This window comes from Pteropus alecto, unplaced genomic scaffold (genome assembly GCF_000325575.1).
Source record: "Pteropus alecto unplaced genomic scaffold, ASM32557v1 scaffold152, whole genome shotgun sequence".
Taxonomy (NCBI): Eukaryota; Metazoa; Chordata; class Mammalia; order Chiroptera; family Pteropodidae; genus Pteropus; species Pteropus alecto.
The window spans coordinates 11,145,641-11,168,651 of record NW_006432227.1 but is presented as its reverse complement, the minus strand read 5'-3'; the positions used below and the strand labels follow the sequence as shown (position 1 = coordinate 11,168,651).

Below are 23,011 nucleotides of genomic sequence, written 5' to 3'. Positions count from 1 at the left end.
TCGTGAGACGGGATGTGTGGGAATGGGAGTGGCGATTGTCACATCTCACGGGAAGCTTGAACTTTGGACAGTGACAGTAGGGATGTGGGGCACGATGAATGAGTTCTGAGAATTTCTCATCAGCACGGTGACCCCAAACACTGGCTTGGTGATCTGCAGCGAATGTTCCTCCCGCAGCCTACGTCGTTGTAGCGGTTTCTCACTATTCATCAGTATTACGGTCATTGCTTTGATAAGGGTCACGTTATAGAATATAACGTGATGCTGCGTAGACATGAGAGAAAGCCAAGCAGGACAAGCACGACTCTGTCGTCACTCTCTCTGGTGACCTGGGCCAGTCTCATGACTGCTATGAGTCTGTTCTCATTTAGACTTACAGAGAAGCACAGGTGATGAGCTTCCCTTTTTGGCCTGCGTGCTATGCTGCCATTTGTTACTGAGAGGATATTTAAGAATATCTACTCATGCACAAATGCATTATATGAAATAATCACCACTGTCATTTTCTCCCGTGTTTTTCTATTCCTTTTCTTTTGCTCCTTCATGTATCTGAGGGTTGAGTATACCTATTTCCATGAATCGAGTCCATAAAAGCCTTGGGCATGGTGAAGCAAGCTTCTGTCCCATCAGCACAAGAGTTATGCAATTAACAGCATTTCAGAAAAACAGCTTATAATCATGAGGTAGCCTTCATAATTTCCCATCGCATATATAAGACATTTGGGTGCTCCACATGGCTTTCACCAAACAGTCAGGAAGAAAGAGTGGATGGAGGCTGACAACTGCGGGCAGACTGCACAGAGCGAACTCTACATGTGCACGTGCATCACACGAATACACGCACGCACACACATGTGCGCACGTGTAGAGTATGGGGCAGGCTTCCAGAAGCAACCTGGTCACCTTTGCATCAGTTGGTTATCAACTCAGACAAGATACTTGGGAGTATTTTATATGGAGAAGAGAAACAGTCAATGAAGATGGTAACTTCATCTTTCTGTGCTTCCAAAAGTATAAGCCAATCACTGCTTCCCCACTCCCAATTAAAAGAAAGAAATGAGCCTCATACGTGGAACCGTGAGCCCTCATAAAAGTCACATGCTTGATGGAAAGATGAAAAGCAATATGGATTACCATGTTGGAAACAGAGATGAACTAGCAGCTGGCTGTATTACCATATCAAAGAGTGTACTGTTGCAGTGATAATTCTCGGGCAAAGTAGATTCAGGACATTTTCGCTTAAATCCTTTTAAGCTACGTCTCCATTCAGCTGCATCTGGTATATATTGTGGCCTGTTTGCTCTAACTTTCCAGCAGTGTGAAATCCCTTATTGGCTATAATGGCATGTGGCTCTGGTGGCATCTGTAAAACAATGACATTTCTTAATTTTCATAATAAACAGAAAATACTTTATAAAAAATTCAGTATTGACATTTATTTGACTAATTGGGTGAGACGGTCATTATAAAGTGAGTCCTTGAGCAGAAAAAAGCAACACAAAAAAATAGCTTCTGCTTATGACCTAATTTTCTAGAACTTGTTTTCTCCGAGTGCAAGTGCTAGTAACTAGGGAATCCTCGCAAGCTCTAGGTTTTTGATAGACATCTCTATAGGTGAATTCTCAATCAGTACTGCAACACAGATTAAAGGTAGATGGCATTAGAGGGGTTAGTTTTTCTATTTGTTTTCTCCCTCTTTGCTTCCTTCTTCCCTTCCTTCCTTCCCCTAAGAATAAAATAAAAGTGAAATAAAGAACGTGCCATGGCTGGACAACCAATAAATAGAACTGGAATTCCAATTAGGTCTATCGTGGCCGAGATTTTACCTAACAAGGTTTTGAGTATCATCACTGATTTTTTTTTTTTTTTTTTGATATCTCCTATTTTCTGAAATTGCCCTTCTATTTCCTGTCAGGTTATTAGGTGCTCTGAATGTCATGAGAGTATTCGGGACTCTGTCAGTGTATTCTATACTTACAGTGCCAACTGTCTCTTTGGTACTGGAAGAGGCATCCAATATCTAATATAAAGTCGTACCCCAGGAATGGAGTTTGTGGTTTACAGGGAGTTCGATATATTTAGTAAAAAGTAAATTCGAGTAGTCTGTAGAGAGTCTTAAGTCTGTATCCAAAAGTTTAACTTGATTCAATTCAATAAAAAAATTAGTTACCAAGTGTATATTATGCGTAAGGAACTTTTAGGTTCAGATGGCTGCAAAGATAAGTGTGGTGGCTGAAACGGTGGGTCACCTACAAGGTACATCCACGTTCCACACACCAGAACTTATAAATGTGACCTCATTTGGAGCAAAGGTCATGGCAGATGTCATTAAGAATCTCAAGATGAGGACATCGTGGACTCTGTGGGTGGGCCTCAAATCCAATGACATATGTCCTTGTAAGAGACACACAGAAGAGAAACACTCAGCAGAAGTCCACGTGACGATGAAGGCAGAGATGAGAGTGATGTGGCCACAAGCCAAGGACTACCTGGTGCCACCAGAAGCCGGACGAAGCAAGGAAGGGTTCTCCTCTAGAGCCTTCCGAGGAGGTGTGGGCCCTGCCTGCACCTGGATTTCAGACTTCTGGCCTGTGTAACTGTGAGAGAATAAATTTCTCATTTTAAGGCACTAGTTTTGTGGTAATTTGTCATGGCGGCCGTCGAAAACTAATAACATAACTAAAAGCTAATCCCCAATGACGAATTTATAATATATAACAACCTGTGCAAATGCTAGAGTAAAGGTATTACAGTATAGGGGCGAAGGAGAATTTATTTCAAATAAAGATAGCTGGACAGGCCTTTGCAAGAGGCGTGCCCTCAAGGGGCTTTCTTGGGAGATGCTGGGGACATAAGAAAAGCAAAGACAGAGGGGGATTCAGGAATATAAACGGTCTGAGTCAATCTTGTTCCGTGGCAGGGACCTGAGACAGGAAGTGCTATAATCAAAACAAACTTCTAATAATATGAGCATTTAGTTGTAATCAGAAATGCAGAAAGCCTGATTTCTGTCAAATAGAGAGGGATACTCTATAGTTAGGCTTAGATTACAGAGAAATCTTCTCTTCCCACCTCCCATCTAAATTAAATTTAGTTTAAGAAATAGATGTATGAAGAAGCACTAGTAAGAAAAATAAAGAAATTTAGAGGAAACAAATTTCGGAGGTATTCTGAAGGCTCTGTAACGCTTTTAGATATTCACTTGTTATAATATTTAACATACTCTGACTTCTATTTACACAGCTTGTCCCCTGCACTCATTGTGGCTACCTGAGCAAGGAGATGCTTCCTTTATTAGTTTCCTAGGCCACCATAACAAATGATCGCACCTCGGATGGCTTACGACAGTAGAAGTGTCTTGTTTCACAGTTCTAGAGGCAAGAAATCTGAAATCAAGATGTCCGCAGGGCCACACTCCCTCTGAGACTCTCAGGAAGAACGTTCCTTGCCTCTCCCTAGCTTCTGGTGACCCGTGGCAGTCTGTAGAGTTCCTTCACTTACAGACACATCGCTCCAACCTCTGCCTCCATCCCACATGGCCCTCTGGGTCCTCTCCTCTTCTGACGAGGGTACCCGTTACTAGATTGAGGGGCAGCCTAATCCAGCATGGCCTCATCTTCACTTACCTAACTACATTTGCAGGAAACCCTAGTTCCAAATAAGGCCACATCCTGAGGTTCTGGGAGACATAGTTTTTGGGGAGAACACTCTTCAACCCACTACGTGACCTATTTATGTTTAACCCACAAGGTTTAGCCCAGTGTTTGACGTAGAACTGGTACCAACTAAATTTTGCTGACAAAGGAAGTAGACTTGTGACGTCCATTAATTATGTAACATTGCTAAAAAAAATAATAATAAAAACATGAAAAGAAGAACAAGAGAGGAAACAGAGAGTTGGGAGAGAGAAGAGAAACTTTTCAAGTGTCACCTGGAGGTAAAAATCAAAGTTTGTAGCAGAGTCTATGAGGCCTGATGAGATGTAGCCCAAGCCTGCCTCCTTTCCGCCAGACCTCAGCCTTCTTCCAGCTTCTTCAGGTCCCACTGCCCTTACCTGAAACATTCCTTTGGGGACTCTCCACCCAGCTAATGCCAACTCCTTAGCTCTTGGCTTAAGTGGTACTTTTTTTAAAAAGCGCCGTCTCTCCAAGTGCCCTACAGGACTTGATATCTTTTTCTTTTTTTCTTTAATCAGCAGCTGTCATAGTTTGGAGCCATATTTTTGACAATCTGATATTTTTTCGTGTATCTAGCATCCCCCAGACCAAGAGCTGTATGGAGACAAGAACTTGCTTAATATGCTCACAAAGGTGTCCCCAGCATCAAGAGTGTTTTATAGGTCCTTCTAGGTGGCAGCTTTTCAGATATCTTAGGACTATCATCATGGTCAACCTAAGGCTTCTTCCACCTGAGCAAACCCCCTGTGGCCTGAAGTGAGTTTACTCTGCCTCTTGAGGCAAGCCAATGCTCTCCTCTGTCCCATATCTACTGAGCATAAAGGTGAAGCACAGAATGATGATTTCAAGTCCATCGGCCACCACCCTGGCAGGTTTTCTGGCTGTTTATGCTCTGATTCCTTCACTAATGAGCTCCAAAGGCAGCTTTGGGATCACAACCTTTTGCCCTGCTGTGGCCTCTACACTCAAGTGTTGCCTTGTTTTTCCCATCACGTGGGTCTCTCGCACCCTCTGCAGACCCCAGGTAACCCAGCCCTTTGGCTCCCAGCCTCTCTTCTTTACTGCAGTTCAAAGCCAGCTCCCTGCTCTGGGTCCATGGCTTGTGGCCAGCTCCGGGGCAGATGGAGTAGGAGGCAGAGTAGCCCAGGGATGCTGTAGACAGACCGCAGAGTGAGGCTGTGAGTCTCTTCACTGTACTGATGACTTCCCTCTGAATGAAGGCCTTCTAAACTATCACACTCAAAATAAAACAATGCTTTTCTGTGCATGCGGCATGCCTGGGAGAATTCATGGGAGGGAGATTCTGAACCTTGAACGTACGCTGATGCTGCATGGGACTCCATTGTCAGCCCTCTGTTTGTTCCTGTTAGATTACCTTTAGCTAAAATCTCCGCATCATTTTTACAGTGATGCCACATTTTAACTCTCCTTGGACTCAAAACTAGATTTTTTTTTTAAATTTCAGACCTGATTTTAAAATTTAACCCTACCACATTTTATGTTGTTAAATTCAGTCCATTCTTGCAGTAAGTTAAGATCACTGTACATGATTTTTTTTTAAATTATAGTCTGGCTGTTCCATAACAGAAGGAAGATAGCATCTCTAAACAGATGAAACCTTCCCTCTGAGCATAGATTCCGGAGTTTGCCTAGAGCTCAATGAGATGCTTCCTCTCCTTTAGCTATCTGACATTAGTAACCTGTTCACACACTCCGTGCCTCAGTTTCACACCTGTAACATCAGGGACTAATAATCACATCTACCTGAAAGTGATGCCCCGAGCTTTAAATCAGGTGATTCATACAGAGCTGAATGTGGTGCGGGGTGCTTTCTTAGAGCTAGTTGAAATGTTAGCTATTATTTCTGTATCCATTTATTATGAACGTCCCCCATTTGTCTTAGCAAATCATTTTATCAGATGGCCGCTAGCCCAGTCACTGCCGAAATCATTAAGCGCTAAAGAAAATTTCCTGTTACAAAGATCCCTCTTTCCTCTTCCTTATCATCATCAAATTATGCTTTGAAAATCTCACAAACGTGGCACATTCTTTAGAAAACAACACAGCGGCTGGAAATCTGCAGGGTACCCGAGGCGTCAGAGCAGCCCTCCCAAACCTTAATCACTGATGCCAGAAGGAATGACGGGCATAGACTCGCTCTAAGAGAGGAAACTCAGGAAATAGAGGCACAGAAGTGAGACGCCCCATTTTCTAACCTGTGATTCATGGGCGGGATGTGAACGAGTTTTCTGTGAGAATGCTTTTGTGAGGATATCTGTTTGGAAGATTAGAGTGAGTAGAATTAAACAGGCTTGTTTTAAGGCTCTGGGTTTCTTAACGTCCTTTTAACCATGGGAAGTCCATGAGTATTTGGTGTCCCTCTGGACGGGGCAGTCTGGGACAGGGGACAGAGTGTGGGCTCTGTAGCTGGTGCTCTGATCAGACTCCACATTTAGTACTATAAACTGGAATCAGGATTTAAGATAAACCTTGGATTGGATCTAACGACTTCATTTCTGTAGTTTTTGTTTTTGAATATTCTGATGTCTTCATTCATTTTCTCTCCACAAAGAACTTGGTTTTAATAATTCACATAAAACTATTTTATTCTCAAGATGTCGACAAAGGATATATGCCCAGTCATGTATCCACATAGTAACTATTACATGTTTCACCAAAGAAACTATTACATGTTTCACTTCATGCTCAGGTGCCACCTAAGACCTAGCAATGATGTGTGTATGTAGAGCATTCAAACAACATCCTTGGAGAGGACTTACCAGAAAGACCATTACAAAGTGGCAGATGGGGTTAAAAGGGACCTTGCCAAAGATGAGTGGCCCAGCTCCTGAGCCTGACAGTGCAGAGGAGGGCATACTATCGGGGTTCTTTCCAGAACTGCAGGGGAGCGGTAGCTATGTCTGGAGGAGACTCCTTTGTTTGGGAGAAGAATGGCTGACTAGGGAGGATTTCAGATAAGTGCTATGACCTGTCCCTTTTCTGGCCCTCTCTGTTTCTGCTGGGATGCCCATTGGTCAATTCCAGCAAGGAGCCAAGGAGCAAAGGAGGCTTGTTGTCTAGATGTAACCCTGAGAAGTCTGGCTCCTGGGCACAGAGTAGGGTACAGAAGGTTCCAGAGTGGATCTGGTGAAGCAAATGTAGAAGGTGACTAAGAGTGTCCCAGAGAACACTCAGTTAGTACCTACTTTGCAAGAACAATAGGTAATTTTGGTTAATGATTAAAAAGAGTAATTTCGTTATTTGGAGCTTCATTAATAGCTAACCATTATGATATTATAATAATAAGTGGCAAGATCCTACTTTATTCATAAATGCGGGAAAAAGAACAGAGATGAAATTATAATGCATATGCTGGCTTAGCTGTCAAGCGTTTTGTGTCGAAGCAACTATTGTTGACCTCATGACTAAATGATGCTCATCGAGTTCCTTCTGGTTGGGAGAAAGCAATAATTAGGGGATTTCACTCTACTTTTTTCTTCCAGTTTGATTTAGCATGTATTCATTTAACACCAAGCCAACTGTGTACCAGTCAATTGCACCTCAATAAAGCTGAAAAAAATAATATAAGTACTCCTTCCTCACACCCCACACTAACTAACATGAAGTTCATTGCTTCGCCTTTAGACATTCAACTTTCAGATGTTTTCCAGAATGCATGATGGACGTAAGTGGGGCACAGTCTTACCTTTCCAAAGGATAGACTGTCTTCAAGAGAATAGGCCTTTCTGGGTCGTTTGCTTGCACATGAAGGGGGATTGCTGGATCATAGGGTAGTTCTAGTTTTATTTCTTGAGGAATCACCATACTGTTGTCCAGAGTGGCTGCACCAGTTACATTTCCGTCAACATTCTCGCCAACACTTGTTATCTATTGTATTTTTGATGACAGCCATTCTAACAGATGTGAGGTGATATTTTATTGTGCTTTCAGTTTTCATTTCCCTGATAATTAGTGATGTTGAGCACCTTTTCATGTACCTGTTGACCATTTGTTTGTCATTTCTGGGAAAATGTCTATTCAGGTCCTTTGCCTATTTTTAAATCAGGTTATTTATTTGTTTGTTTGTTTGTTTGTTTGTTGCTATTGAGTTGTATGATCTCCTTGTATATTTTGGATAACCCCTTGTCAGGTATGTGGTTTACAAATGTTTTCTCCCATTCTATTCCAAGGATACCTTTTCATTTTGTGATGCTTTCTTCTGCTATACAGAAGCTTTTTAGTTTATATACTCCCATTTGTTTATTTTTGTTTATTTTTTATTTTTTTGCCTTTGCTTTTGGTGTCAAATCCAACAAATCATTGCCAAGATTAATTTCAAGGAGCTTGCCATCTATGTTGTCTCCTAGGAGTTTTATGGTTTCAGGTGTTACATTCAAGTTTTAATGCATTTTGAGTTGATTATTGTGTATGGTATAAGATAGGGGTCCAGTTTCATTCTTATGCATGTAGTTACCCAGTGTCCCAGCAATATTTATTGAAAAGACTTTCCTTTCCCCACTGAGTATTCTATACACCTTTGTCAAATATTAGTTGACCGTATATGCAGAGGTTTATTTCTAGGCTCTCTATTCAGTTCCATTGGTCTATGTGTGTTTTTATGCCAATACCAGAATGTTTTGATTACTGTAGCTTTGTAGTATAGTTTAAAAATCAGAAAATGTGATGCTTTTAGCATTTAGCATGTTCTTCTTTCTCAGGATTGCTTTGGCTATTTGGGATCTTTTGTGGTTCCATGCAAATTTTAGGGAATTTTTTCTATTTCTTTGAAAAATTGAAACAAAGCTCTCTCATGTCTGTGTCAACTCAAACCTTTACTCACCCTGATAAATAAATCATTAATTCTTTAATGCTACCTGGTTATATATTATTTGCATTTTATCAAGGAGGGAGGGGATAAGCATTCTTTTTCAATGTGGAGCATAACACAAATGTTATAACTATTAACTAAAAGCAGAATTGGGTACAGTCCACTTTTATTCCTGAATACTTTTCGGTACATCTATAACAGTTCCGCAGAAAGTTTTTAAGACTCATACTGTTTCCAAGATATCTCAAATTGCTCTGTTCATTATTTAATCCAGCTACAGTGACATCTCCTGGCCAAGAAGAAACAACTGGTAGACATCTTTAGAGGTGACGGAAAATTATGAATAAGGTCTAAAAGAAAGAAATAAAAGATGCTTGCCAAATTCTATGTTTTAAGGCCATTGGCATTTTATAGGTTCTTATTTTCTTTACCCCCATGTTCAGAAGAATGAATGACTGATCAGAACTAGTAATAACTCTCTTGACTGAACATAGGTAAATAAAGCAAGGAAAAGTGTTTTAAAATTGGCAAGCCCTTATGGAAAGAATTGCCAGAGCCTTATAACTCGGGTAGTGAGTATTTTGGCTCATAGGTTCCCAGGCCTTCCCTTATCTTTTGGAGTGAGTTAGATGACTGGCTTTTTGAATATTTTATCTTTTCTTTTTCTTAACAACTTTGGGATACAAGGCTAACCAGTGATCACACAATTGTATGCTGATTTTAGCCTCCTTTATTCCTGATTTCCAACAAAAAAAAGCTATTGTTTGCAGCCTAATAACAATGTAAGAGGGGAGGGGAATTTAAAAAAAAAACACACACACAAAAGGTCCTTCCTCTATAGATAGAAATTTGGCTTCTATACAGGCCAGAGAGAGCAAGCAGGGCGTATTTCCTGTGGGAAGTATTTTTTCAACTTTTTTTAAGCTTTATTTCTCAGTGTGATCCCTTAGCATGAATTACTCGTGAAACTTTAAAAGATAATTTAAGGTTTAGGCTGGTAGATAACAGATGTGCCAAAGGAAGCCTTACTTGTGAGTCTGTGGCTCCTCATTGCTGGGAACACACCAGTCTGATTTTTTGCGTGTGTTTTGTTTTTCTATAGCCTTCTCTTCCTCCAGGAATCCAGTTTACGGACTGGAGAATCCATGGCTCTGACTGATGAGAGTAGATGAAAGATGTCTGAGAAATATTGAGGGGATAGAGAGAATAAAGAGGTAGTAACACACACAGAACTAGAAAGGCTTTCTTCTTACAATCCGACTAACATTTTTCTAAATATGTAATTGTTTGCAGTTCAGAGGGATGTAGTCAAAAATGTTTCTGTTTTTCACACTAGGGTGTTAAACGTTTATCTGTTTGGAAAGCCAACCATAATTATCAAAATGTGATGCAGTCTGCAAACCTTAAACTATATAGAATTCTAATGAAAATATGCCTAGAAGCTACATGTTACAGTTACCATCCGTGTACCTTTATTTATAGTGAAAACTTTAAAATTCAGGTCCTTTAAGCATCGTTAATTTGAACAAAATGTGCTTTCCTTAAGGATGCAATCACGAGAATTACCAGCAAACAAATAAGGTGTTTGATCATAGAACTCAGCTCAAGGTTTTGTTTCTTGTGTTTTTGTTGTTTTTTTTTTTTTTTCAAGAGGTGGATATGTATAACTTCACTGTTCTTTATTTGGGGGGCCAAGTAGGGAGGGTGGAAGAAAATAAGATAGAGAAAAATATTTTCATTTTAAGTTAGAAGAAAATGAGCACAAATCTTAATATTTTTGCCTGTTAAGAGATCCAAGTGGCCATGAGCGTCTCATTGATTTCAAAGGCATGCTCTTCAAATTACTGCCATAAATACAACCGATGAAAAAAAACGGAGTCACATCTTAAAACTAAATAATAGCAGACTCGAAAATATTTAATTTCTTATTCTCAAGTGCCTTTATGATAATATGTAATCTACTTTTCTAGGTCATAGATAAGCCATAATCTGTTTTTCTGACTTTACAGAGTATTTCTCCTAGGTAATTTAGTTGATAAATTTTCTTACTAACATACTATACCATTTGAAGTCAAGCCATTGTGTTTATTATCCATCGCGTTTCAGTGCTGTGCATTTTCTCTCAAATAGATCACTTGCAGAATAAATTGTTAAATTATGAAGAAATCTTGAGGTGTAATAGGATTTTCAAAATCAACTATGAAAATCTCTGAAAGGTTTTCTGCCATAGAATTCAAGAATGTCTTATGAGCTAAGGCAAGATGAAGTGGGAACTTTGCTATGAATTATAATGATAAGGGCACATTTTCCCATAAATCATCAATGGGGAAGACCAGAGGGCAGGAAAGTCCTCTAACTGTTAGGATGGGCAAACTGTTGCCCCCAGGCCAAATCCAGCCTGCCAGCTGTTTTTGTAAATAAAGTTTTATTGGAACACAGCCACACTCATTTGTCTACAGCTGCTTTTGTACTACAATGCAGAATTGAGTAGTTGCCACAGAGATTTTTGGCATTCGAAGCCTCAAATATTTACTCTCCATTCCTTTACAGAAAAAGTTTGCCAACCCCTTGCCATGTTAGCTTGTCATTTTAGGATCTGCTTCAGTTTCTGCCCCAAACTGCCAAATGAAAACAGAGTCCTTGACATAGACACAGGCAATTGCGTGAGATTTTATACCTGCCATGACATCCGTTTCTTTATGGTTTGCAAATGAGGGAAGCAGCCGGATCTTTTAGCACCCTGGTAATAAACATTTTTCCCTCCTGGCACACTCCAGTATTCACTGGATTCCATTGTGCCAGGACAGTGAAGATTATGGAATTCTTTCAACTGCCTGAGGTGCGATCAAGTTGGCCAAAGTCAATGTCAAAATTAGGCACAGACAGGGTAGCACAGAATGGATTTGAGAATGTCCATGACAAGATGCAGAACTACTCAATGGGAGACTCAGAGAAGACAGCAGAATGGTGTTTTTTCCCTTGTTGACTCTGTATTTTCACGCACATTCGTGGTAGTTGAAGAAAGAACACGACTCTCACAGTTATCATGAAACAGTACCCTTTGTTTTGGCTGCTTTTAAAAAAGTACAATTATTTGTAGGAATCGAAACTACAAAGTGGATTTCAAAAAGAAATAAACACAGCGAAGAGATCGTCTTGGCTGTCGTCATGAATGTAGCTTTGAAAGGGATTTCGTTTCGCCCTGTAAGTTAGTCTCGTCTCCTTGTTCTGAGAGCAGAGCTGGGACAGAACTTGCCAGTCCGATATGACTGATATAATATGTCACCCAGTCCCAAACACTCTTAAAAGTGGCACGAGTCATAATTAAGACAGTCGACAAGTATAATGCAGGACTAACCTAGATGAACCTGATGTGTGTGGTCTCTCATATGAACACGATTACCGAAGGTTCCTGTTTGTCCCATTGGTTTGAAAGTGCTCAGCTTCGGGGCTGAGCTAACATGAAGCGCCTTTGTGAGAATTACAAGAAGGTGCTGCTTGCTGTGGCTAGCTAGAGATCAGGGCCCCTTCCTCTGGGCTGATGCAGCCCTGCTCCAGAGAGGGCACAGCTCACTGAGTGGCACACTGAATCTTAACACCTAGCTTGGCCCCCAGGCCAGATGTCTGGCAGGATATAACCATATATGGCTGCTCTGTGGCCCTGGGCACGGTAATAGTAGTGACAATAGGTTCATGGGGATGTATCTTGTTCGATATATGCCACATTTCAGCCTTGATCTGAAATCAATATTAGTTGAATTCTTGTATTTTGGATACCTGGAAAATACTGGGTTGTAATTTTTAAAAAAATTCAAACCGTTCTTAAGAATAGCCTACAATTTAGACAAGAAATTTGTGATATCCATACTTTTAAAAATGTAACTTTATGCTCCTGAAAGAAACTATATGCTCTGAGACTTGAAGTCATCTAAATCCCAGGAAATACTGGCTTTTAGATTTGCCCAGACCTTTCAGGGGAAAGTAATTTGGATCTTTTTCCATTTAATTTTCCAGATAATTGCTGTGGTTCCTCCCCATTTCTCCATTAATAGAGCCCAGATGACGGAAGAGAGATAGCACAGAAAAATGGGAACTTGGAGGTGGCGGAATAAAGCAAGATGGCCATAATGCTAAGAGCATCGGTGCCATTTCACGTGATTCTTCTGACCACAAGCTGTAGCATAGCATTCAGTCTGCTATTGTTCTCGTGTTCCTGGCAGACCCTAAGCTTTTTATTTGGGAAGACCGATGACCAAGCATGTCTGCCTCTAAGCACACAGACACCCGCAGGCTTGCCAAGAACCCTCACACTGTGTGAGTGGAGTCTCTTCCCTTTGCTCAAGGATGATGGAGAAGGAAATAAAAATCACTTAAGCACTTTATGATTTTCTTTTCTTCCGATTCCCCTTTGTCCTTTGGGATAATTTAATTTTTTTCCATTTATGAAGCTGACAGTTTTTCCACATTGTCTTGAACTCTCTTCAGCACAGATAAATTTTTTAGACTGAAGTACCATTTTGTATAAAAAGTGGGAAATAAGAATTTATATTTGCAGCTCCTGCGTCCAAACCGAGTCTCTGGGATCCTCAGAAGCTAGTTACCGTGGCGATGTGGGAAGGAGTTTGCTGAGCAGACAGGAGATGGAGTTGAAAGAATACTTTTCACTGTGTGTCTTTTTTTTTTTTTTCACTTACAGTGTATATGAATTTGTTACCATTCAAAAAAAAACTTAAGATAAAATATTTTTTAAATCAAAACAAAAACAAAAGACAGCAGCAACCCGAATAAATGCTTCACCCACACTCTTCACAGTAGGATGTGGAAGGTCTAGCAGACCTCCACTCTTCCGAGAGAATGTAGGTGCCATGGTTTGTCAGAGCCCCAAGTACCTTTTCCCTGACTTCACCTGGTTGATTTCGGGGGAGGTGAAACTCACGGTCTGCAAATGAAGATTTTAACCGAGACTGAAAATTCAATGAAGTAGTATACAGGCCTCAGCGCTATGACATGACGCCTTGAGGCAGTCCTTTCTGCCAGAGTTTATTACAGATGCTTACTCATTTTCCCTCTTAGAGACAATTCAGTGTACTCTGCACTCACTCATAAGATGAGTAGTGAATGGCTGACACGTGCCCAGCACTGGCCAAGCAGTGGAACGTCACAGTGAACAAGACCTTCTCTCTGCCCAGAGGATACCTCAGCGTAATAGGGGAGACAGCAGTCTATATACACAATGTCACTGGACTGTCGCGGGTGAAATGCACCGTGCAGTACAAGAGGCAGCTGACTATAAAGTTCTGTGGCGAGACAGGAAGGAGCGACAATGCCCATATCCTCATATCACAGGTGCTGTCTTCATAAAGTGGAAACGAAAGACAGAAAATAATATATTTCTATTAAGTGAATGACAGGCCTTATGGAGAATTCATAAAAGAAATAAACCAACCCTAAGAAAAATGAACAGGTAGGCAGTAATAACTAATACTGATTGAGCTCCTACAAGCCAGGAACATGGTATAAATCATTTCCTTTAATCTTCTCGACAAACGAAAGAGGCAGGTATTTTATCCTTATTCTGTAGCTGAGAAAATGACGACCCAGTAAGCTGAGTGTGCCGCCAATAAGCAGTGAGTACCTGAGGTGGGCTGCTGAGCCCAACCCTAGACATACGCCAGTGTCTCCGGACCCCTGTGTTTGATGGAGCCGTGTTCTGGGGGTTGTCAAAGAACTTGATGAAGGTCATACGGCCAGTCTCTTCAGCAGCTCCTGCGTCCAAACCGAAAAGCTGGCTTCAGTCTAATAGTCCTTATTAGAAGGTGCACATAAAATCACCTGTTCTCAGGTCTGTAGCAGTCAGGGTTCCCCAGAGAAATAGGATCAATGGGCTCTGTTTATATATACACATAACCAAGAGGGGTGTGTGTGTGTTCGTAAAAGGATTTACTTTAAGGAATTGGTACACGTGATTGCTGCGGTTGGTGAGTCCAAAACTCACAGGACAGGCCGGCCAGCTGCAGACTCAGGCAGGAGTTGATGCTGCAGTTTAGAGGCAGAATTTCTTCATTTCTTGGAAACCCGTTTTGTAGTTAAGACCTTCAGCTGTTTGAGTGAGGCCCACCTACATTGTGGAAGGTAAAATTTACTTAAAGTCAACTAATTGTTGACATTGACCACATCCATAAAATACCTGCACATCAATACCTCGATTAGTGTTTGATTAAATTTCTGAGTACTATAGTCTAGCCAAGTTGATATATAAAACTAACCATCACAAGGAATCGGAGCCATTGACAGTAGACCTCAAGATGATGATAACTTAAACGTTAAGGTCACAAGACTACTTAAAAGGATTACAGAGCAAGCCACATGTATAAAGAGCTTTTAATGGAAGCCTAAGTGTAAATGGTGTATATGTAAGAACATTTCTGGGCCAAAAGTGTAACTTCCATTTTGACAAGAAAAGGCATGTCATTTCTAAATCATGTTTGTTTATCAATGGGTACTGAATCCTCTCTCTAACAAGCCAGAGTTTTGAAATATTCTTTCCTGGCTTTAGAAGTATTTATTGAGGTAGGAGTTGGGGTGTGTGTGGATAAAAGTGGGAAAGGAGTGACCTTCTATTTTTGACTGTCTTCTCTGAAAATTTCTTGTATTGTGTCTACTTAACAGTACAGAAGATTCTAAGCCCCAATGGTCAGCACAGTAACCTATTTGATATTGCTGCAAGAGTTTAGTTTGCCAGCTGAGTTCTAATACATTTGATGCATTTGAAGCATTTGATGAGCTTTTTAAGAGAGGTATATTTACCTCCATCCTATTCCATGAAATTCAAAGATGTTTGACACCTCAGGTAAAAAAAGGCTTAGCCTGATAGAGTATTCCTCACCTCTATCAGGTGAAAAAGGAAAAAAGAAAGCTTTCAGGATGACAGAAGGCCATGTCCCCAATTCCTACCTTTCCCTCACACCCCCTAATTAATTCATCAACAAGTCCACTTGACTCTACCTCTGAAATCCATCCTGACTCTGAGTACTTCTCACCATCTCCTGTGTAACGACCTGCTCTAAGAGGCATAACAAAGTACCACAGACTGGGCGGCTTAAAGAATATATTTTTTCACAATTGAGGAGTCTAGCAGTCCAAGATTAAAGTGCTGCCTGGGTTGGTTTGTTCTGAGGTCTCTCCTTGGCTTGCATTCGGCCTTCTCCTGTGCCTTCACACGCTCTTTCTTTTGTGCCTGTCTGTGTTCTAATCGCCTCTTATCACAAGGGCACCAGTCATATTGGAGTAGGGCCTGCCCTAACGACCTCATTTAACCTTAACGTTATTTATGACCTATTATGGCCTCATTTAACCTTAACCTCATTTAACCTGAAAACCTCGTTCAAGGCCCTATTGCATTTGGAAGTACTGGGGAGTTAGGAGTTAGTTCAGTAGATGAATTTAATGGAGCGGGGGACACAATTCAACCCATCATAACTTTATAGACATAGACTAAAAGAGAAGCAAGCACGATGTACTGAATTACACAGCGTAATGATCATCTGTAGGCCAGGGAGAAAGGATGATATCTCTTTTAGATCCTGAAATTTCACCCTTCCCAAATAGAAATCTACACTCTTGAATTTAACTACATGTACCCCACGATCTGAAGTTAAAATAAAATAGCTACTAAATGTGGTAGAATATCATATTAAGACATAACTTTTTGATGGATTTTTAAATTTTTACGGATTTAACTTAAGGTTTATCTAAGAGCCAAGTCTTCACTGTGGATTCATATAATGACATCTAATTACGAAGTTCTTTGAGAAACTATATCACCATAGCCATCGAGAAGCTTTGTAAATGTCGACGCAAGGCCTCAAAAGCTCTATGTGACCCCTAAGGTCATAGAAGTTATCAACGGTAATTAATTCCAGGAGAAAAACAATCCATTTAGGAAAAAAAGGGATATTTAATCATAGGATTTTAAAAAGAAAGCTAAGTTCTTTAAGATAACTTAAGTATTTGATGGGATTTATTTAACCATTTAACTTCAGTGGATATAAAATAGATTTCTTTGCTTTTATTAATTTATTTTAAATTGAAAAATTATTCGGATATTAAAGGAGATGGAAGACTCACCTTTCTTTTTCAGTCCGTGGGTAAATAGAGGAAGGTGAAGGTTGATTTTTGTCATACAGCCTTTCACAATTATTTCTCAAGTTGACCTGCTCAAAAAAGTCATAATCACAGAATCAAATTTTACAAATTATAAAGTTCTTCGAGATCATTTGATCCAATCCCATAATCTATAGATGTAGTAACCAAGACCCAAGAAAGGCAAAATGACTTAATTACAGTTGAATGATTTAACAGAAATATTTAAAACTTACAAATATACTTGTTTGTTACAATAATTTTTCAGTTTGCTTGTTTATAGGCTGCATAAGATAATTCATTTATTTTCTAACATAATGTAAAGTCTGACACTTTGTTGCCTGTCGCTTCCTTAGTCAAAGCAAAAAAATTAACTCCCTAACCACTGGTGCTTAATGTGTTTATTTGTGGATGATTTATCTCAAAATTACCTTCTCATATATCTGCTTAAATTGGCTTCGACAAATGTAAATACAAAATAAATAAATAAACAAACAAACAAACAAACAAACAAATAAATAAATAAATTTCTGGAGTAGCCTAAAAAAAAAAAAGCACAAATAAGTTAAAAATAAATTATTGTTTTAAAACAGTTTGCAAAATTGGGAATTAGCAACAGACGGGAAAGAATTTAAAAGATTTTAGGTGAAGTGACATTTAGCCAGCACCATAATTTGCTGTCCACACTGAGGCTCATTTGAGATTGTGGGAGTTTTAATAATTATCAGGTGGGGACATTAGGTATAAAAAACAGGGCTTTTCCCAACAAACTTGGACATACGCTCAATTGTAGCTTGGTAAGTGTGTCTCTCAAATACACCAGCTAAAGAGAGTGGGTGACCATGAATGGCAAGGGACAGGAGCAACACAGAGCGAGGAGGACAGTGACTTGCTGTGTGGCCTCCCCATTCCACCTGTGTGGACCCATCTGTCACATGTGCCCTGTGAGGCATCTTCCATTTCTAAATCAATGCCATGATTGCGTTTCTAAACAGTAAAAACTGTGTTATGAAGAGAAACTAAAAGAACATTTTGAGGTGATGAGATACACCAAGGGAGTGTCTCATCACCTCAAAACAAGGAGTTCGGCCGCTTTGCCTTTAGAGACCCTCCATATGCTTCAGCCGTGTGCTGGGAAGGGGAAGGCCACAGAGAAAGAAGACCTGTGTTCCTGAAAATTCCAGAGAACCCTGGTGAAGCAGGACGTAGCCCCTTCTGGCTGGAGAGAAAAAAGAAGCCGAAGTCACCGGTGTGGCCAAACCCTGCACATTCTGATGAAATGTGGGTCAGAGTGTTTAGATGGAGTTTTGTGATAGCTCTAAAGCTGTTCAGGGTGGATATTTTTGTCAGGGGTTTGAAGTAACGTCTTAGTCTGACGGGGCATATCAGCCTTACAGCACCCTGCACTCTGAATTCGCAGGTGGCCCAGGGCTGAAAATTATTCGGCTTCTCAGCTCGGTGAAAGGGAAGACTTGGCTCCTGGGTGTAGAGGGCTCTGACCGTCCACCGGTGTCCCTGTGACCACAACCAGGATTAGGCAGTTGAGACAAGACAGCCATTCCAGGATGTCAGCAGTGGGGACAAATTCGTACTGAGGACTAGATAATTTATTGTTTTCCTTTTTTCCAAATAAGCTGAAATATGGGGTGGAAGTGATCTAACCTCTTGCCTGCTTCCTGTTCAGTCCGCAATGGGCATTTTTCTTTAGATTTCCTTCATTGTCTTTCTAGTGTCCTATCAAATTCTGAAGATCACTAGGCCAAGAGTTCTGTTTACACTCATCTGTTTTCATATGTAAGTGGAATAAGGTGAACTCCTGAATTTATTTAAAATATATTTTTAGTTGTAAACCCCTCCATTATCTGGCCGTGGCCTTCTGATGGTCCACGATAGCTTCCTCCCTGGACCTGCCTCTTCCGCATCCTTCGTTGACCCTGTGGGCGTGGCTACCTATTTCCCACCATGTATCCATGATGTTTTGGAGTTGGTTCCTCAGTACCTGTTAGAGTGAAAGATGGTGGGCTGGGCCCTGAGGGTAATAATGGACAGGAACATAGCCTCTGCTTCTTTTTCTTTCCCTCATCAAACCCAGCACATAAAGAAACGATTACAGATTGATAAATTAGGACATAAGACAGATTTGTCCCAAGCGGTGAGTTCCCAGTGGTGATCCCCCTTGCCTGAGTTTCCCCTTGTAAGTGAAAGCTCATGTGGAAAGTCTAACTCTAAAATCCAAGAGGCAAATTTTTCTCGTTTATTTTAGGAATCCGTTTTGTAGCACAGCTCTGTGTGTATATAGGCACTTGTAAATATGAAGACATCACATCTGCATTTTTACCCTTTCCATTTTTCCTAATTAAAAAGCAAAACAAAACAACAGTAACAACAACAAACACACAAATTGATCCATGAGCAAAATTAAAATAAATTACAGAAGGATCTCTAAATTTACAGTTCACAAACATGCAAAAATAATTTCCCTCACAGCTATGAACCCTATTCCCTGCAGCAGTTGCTCACGTGGTGGGTGCAACCATAAGACAGGCCAGAGGCTTTGCGCCCTCTTCTCCATGTCCCTAGAATTAATCATAGGGACTTTTTTGCTGTAAGATATTTTATTCCAATGAATCTTTAAGGTGTATTAACTTTCTCTGACTCCCATAACAAAGACTCAGTAGCTTAAACTACAGAAACTTATTTTCATGTGATTCCGGAGGCTGGAAGTGTTAGATCAAGGTGTCAGAAGGGTCAGCTTCTTCTGAGGCCTCTCTCCTCGGCCTGCAGACAGCCGCCTTCTCCTCGTGTCCTTACGTGGCATTCCCTCTGTGTGTGTCTGTGTCCTAATCTCATCTTCCTATAAAGACACTGGGTTAGAGCCCACCCTAAAAAACTCCTTTTAACTTAATCAACTCTCTAAAGACCCTGTCTTCAAATAAGCCACATTCTGGGGTGTACTGAATTTTGACATATGAATTTGGGGGGGACACAGTTCAGCTCCTAACAATGCGGTCATGAAAATCTTCCATGACCAAATTGATTTGAGAGATACTGGGTAAGACCAAATTTAAAAGATCCCTTTAACATGCCACCGTGCACTAAGAATCGCCAAGGGAAAACTAAAAAATGCTGGCTTTGAGGAAAAAAAAAAAAAAAATCTACCTCGGCTACTTACACTTTTAATACTTCCCTAGGAACACCCACTTGGCAGACCACAGTCGTGTCCCAGCACGGTGGGGTGGTGCCGTCACAAAGGACCGCTGATCTGCCTAAGTAACCCCGCTGGTGAGTCCAGTCGGATGAGCAGCCACTTCCAACTTTGTACCACCTCCAAAATACATTCTTAACTTGACAGAGAACTTTTCTTTAGACATGTAATAATTCTTTATTAAATTATGATTTACACATCTCACCAACTGGTTGGTACCAATTTTTTCCATCCACTTCCTACTCTAGGTCTGGAGGTAGTGTTAGAATCTTTTTCTATAACAACTGGCATTTGACAGCATTTTGGCAGCCAATGAGCTCATCAATTGAAAGGAATGAGGAAAGGAAAAGATGCAGTGGCATGCCTCTCGGAGAGAAGAAAATATAAATGTACAGCTTGGAATGAGGTTTCCATGCAGAATAGCTGCCCAGCCTCCATGGAAACAGGATTCTTTGTGGACTCATTATACAGGCAAATTTATTAAGCTCTTCAGGACTTTAGTGCCTTTGATAATGATGTTAGCAACTCTTTCTGAGCTATTGCCTAAAACAGTGGGCCCTTAGCAGAGTAGGGGCCTTGTGAATTAATCTCTATTTAATGAGAAATATTTGAAGGTGATGAGAGTCATATGCTGCTGATAGGAAAACTCTGCCTTGATAGATTATTTTTGGAACATTAAAGTCTACTTAATCAAGACACTTGACTATTTACTACAGGATAATTTTGTAAGAGATTGAAATAAAATACAGATTTATACTCAATTATTTTCATCACCTATAAAATGTCCTATATTTGCTTTAAGGGTTTTAAATTTTCACACTTTCTTGCTTTCATCAAACCTTAGTAGCCTGTACTAAATCAAATAGCTAGATATTGAGTTTTGACTGAATGGTGTTTTTAGTAAGGTGACGGCCAATGGCTGCAGTTGAGCAAATGTAATTTACTTTAGATTAATTTGTAATGCATGTCTCACTTTAAACTGTCTGGAGAGAACTATAAAAGGATGTTTGTATGTGAAAAGTGCTGTTGGAGTCTTAACAACGTGATCCAAATTTTCCATGTCTACCTTAAGACTTAGATATAAAGCATAATTAAAATATGTTTGAATGCTCAAAATAGTTATTGTAATGAAAACTATTATAATTTTCTTATACTTGATCTTAGCACTCTGATAGAAAGTACTCAGAAATTACTTGGTGGAAACATATTACCAAATAACTTGTCCTTTTAATTCAGTGTACAAATAAAGTGTTTAATTTTTTGTTCTCTTCTCTTTTTTTTTTTTTACTGTAAATTTGAGAAAGTCACGTGTGAGAGTGGATGATATGGTAAAATTCATTAGTAGAAGAATTTCTTTTGCTGTGACTGTTCCTTTGGTTTCGTGCAGCTGTAAGGATCTTGCCTTTTTAATCCAGTGTGAACACACAGTTCATTCGATAACCAAATCTATGATGTCAACATGGCAATCACAAGTTTGCTGTACTTAAAACCCAAAGCAGCATGGTTTAATAATAAGACTGTTGGATCTGATATTAAATGGCTACAAGTAAAGTCTGGACCTTTCCTGGCCACAAGTTCCTCGTCTGTGAAATAAGCAAGACTTCACCTCAATAATAACCCTGTCTTCTTCACTGTTCTACATTGACCCTCAAAAAATTTTTGTTTCTGCATTATAGCGACACAGATATTTGGCATGTTTTTGATTCTACTCTTAAAGTTGATTTAAAGATCTTGAATTTTGCCACTTAAAGTATTTTTTAGTATTAAGGCAACAAAATTGATAATCTAGTTGAAATCTTGTATTGAGAAGTTTATTATGTTATTTCTTACAAAATAATTATGTTTGAGAGTTTTGTCAAAATAAATGCGATTCCGTATCAAGTCGACCTTTGTCAAAAACCAGTGTTTAAAAAAACAAACTTCTCTTAATTTCTGTGTAGGTTTCTTTGGTTCCTTAGGTTTATGAAAAGTCTGTGGTTGAATGTGAGGTAATCATAAGTTTGCTGGACTTAAAACCCAAAGACCTGGGATTAGGTCCCAGATTCCGCTGTAAATTTTGGGCAAGTCCCTTTCTCTGACCTTGCCTTAGTGTTCTCGCCTGTGAAATGGAAATGACAGGCCTTACAACAAGTCAAAAGTGATGGGAAGAGGTGCCTGAGGCTTTGCTGATGCTGGATGCATGTGTCATAGGGAGCAGACAGATATTCTTTTAAAAGACAAACGATATAATAGAGACCTTCTTTTCTAAATGCATGACTTTGGCTAACTTGAAAAAGAAAAAGGTATTTATATTTTTGTCTGGATCACGATACCTGACCCGCTGGTCAAATTTTCTAGTTTAGTAATGGATAAGGCAAGTTTAGGGTAAGCACATGAGAATGAAGATTAAATAGCTGAGAAAATATAGAGACTGGAATTTAAAGCCTGGACACTAGCAGATTCAACTTGGGAAATAAAGTGAAAAGAAGATGTATGTCCCTGTGATACAGCTTCTGGTGTTTGTGCATCCTTTACAGTGATTGCATACAACATAGAATCAGCAAGCGCTCAGAAGCCAGAGCGAGGGTCTGGTGATAATAGCTGGGGCCATGGCAGGCATTACTATTATTCTTCATCTTTAATACATTATATATATTGTATATTACATTACACATATACATATATCTGTGTGCCTGTGTACATAGTATATGCATGAATGTATAGTTACACACATATATGCATGTACATACTATACATTTATGTATATACTATGTATATACACACATATATAATGCTAGTATCATATATTAATACAGTAAATAGGGTGTGTGTAGTATTTATGGAGAGGTAGAATCTGACATAGCACTGTCTATGCTAGGAGACACTCTCAGGTCATGTTCAAAGGAAAAACTAAGAATCTATAGACAATAGATATGCTGTGGCTTTTTATTCCTGTTTTTCAAACCAATGAAAAAGGAAGGATCATTTTGATTTTTTTTTTTTTATAGCTGGACATTGAAATAGAAGGGAAAACATTGTATTATTCCTTCTTATTCAATATATCTTGCAGGAAAAGCCCATTTCTAAGCTTTTCAGTAAATATTTATTAATTTAGATTTGTTATAAATTGTGAGTACTAATGTGGCTAAATTAACTCCTTAAAAAAATTATTAAATAATA

At 39.7% G+C, this 23,011-nt stretch overlaps 1 protein-coding gene across 2 annotated transcripts in view; it reads left to right on the top strand.

Moving 5' to 3' along the window:
* Positions 1-23,011, top strand: part of FBXL7 (F-box and leucine rich repeat protein 7) — a 339,122-nt gene that overhangs the window by 222,623 nt on the left and 93,488 nt on the right. The gene's annotated exons all lie outside the window — the stretch shown is intronic.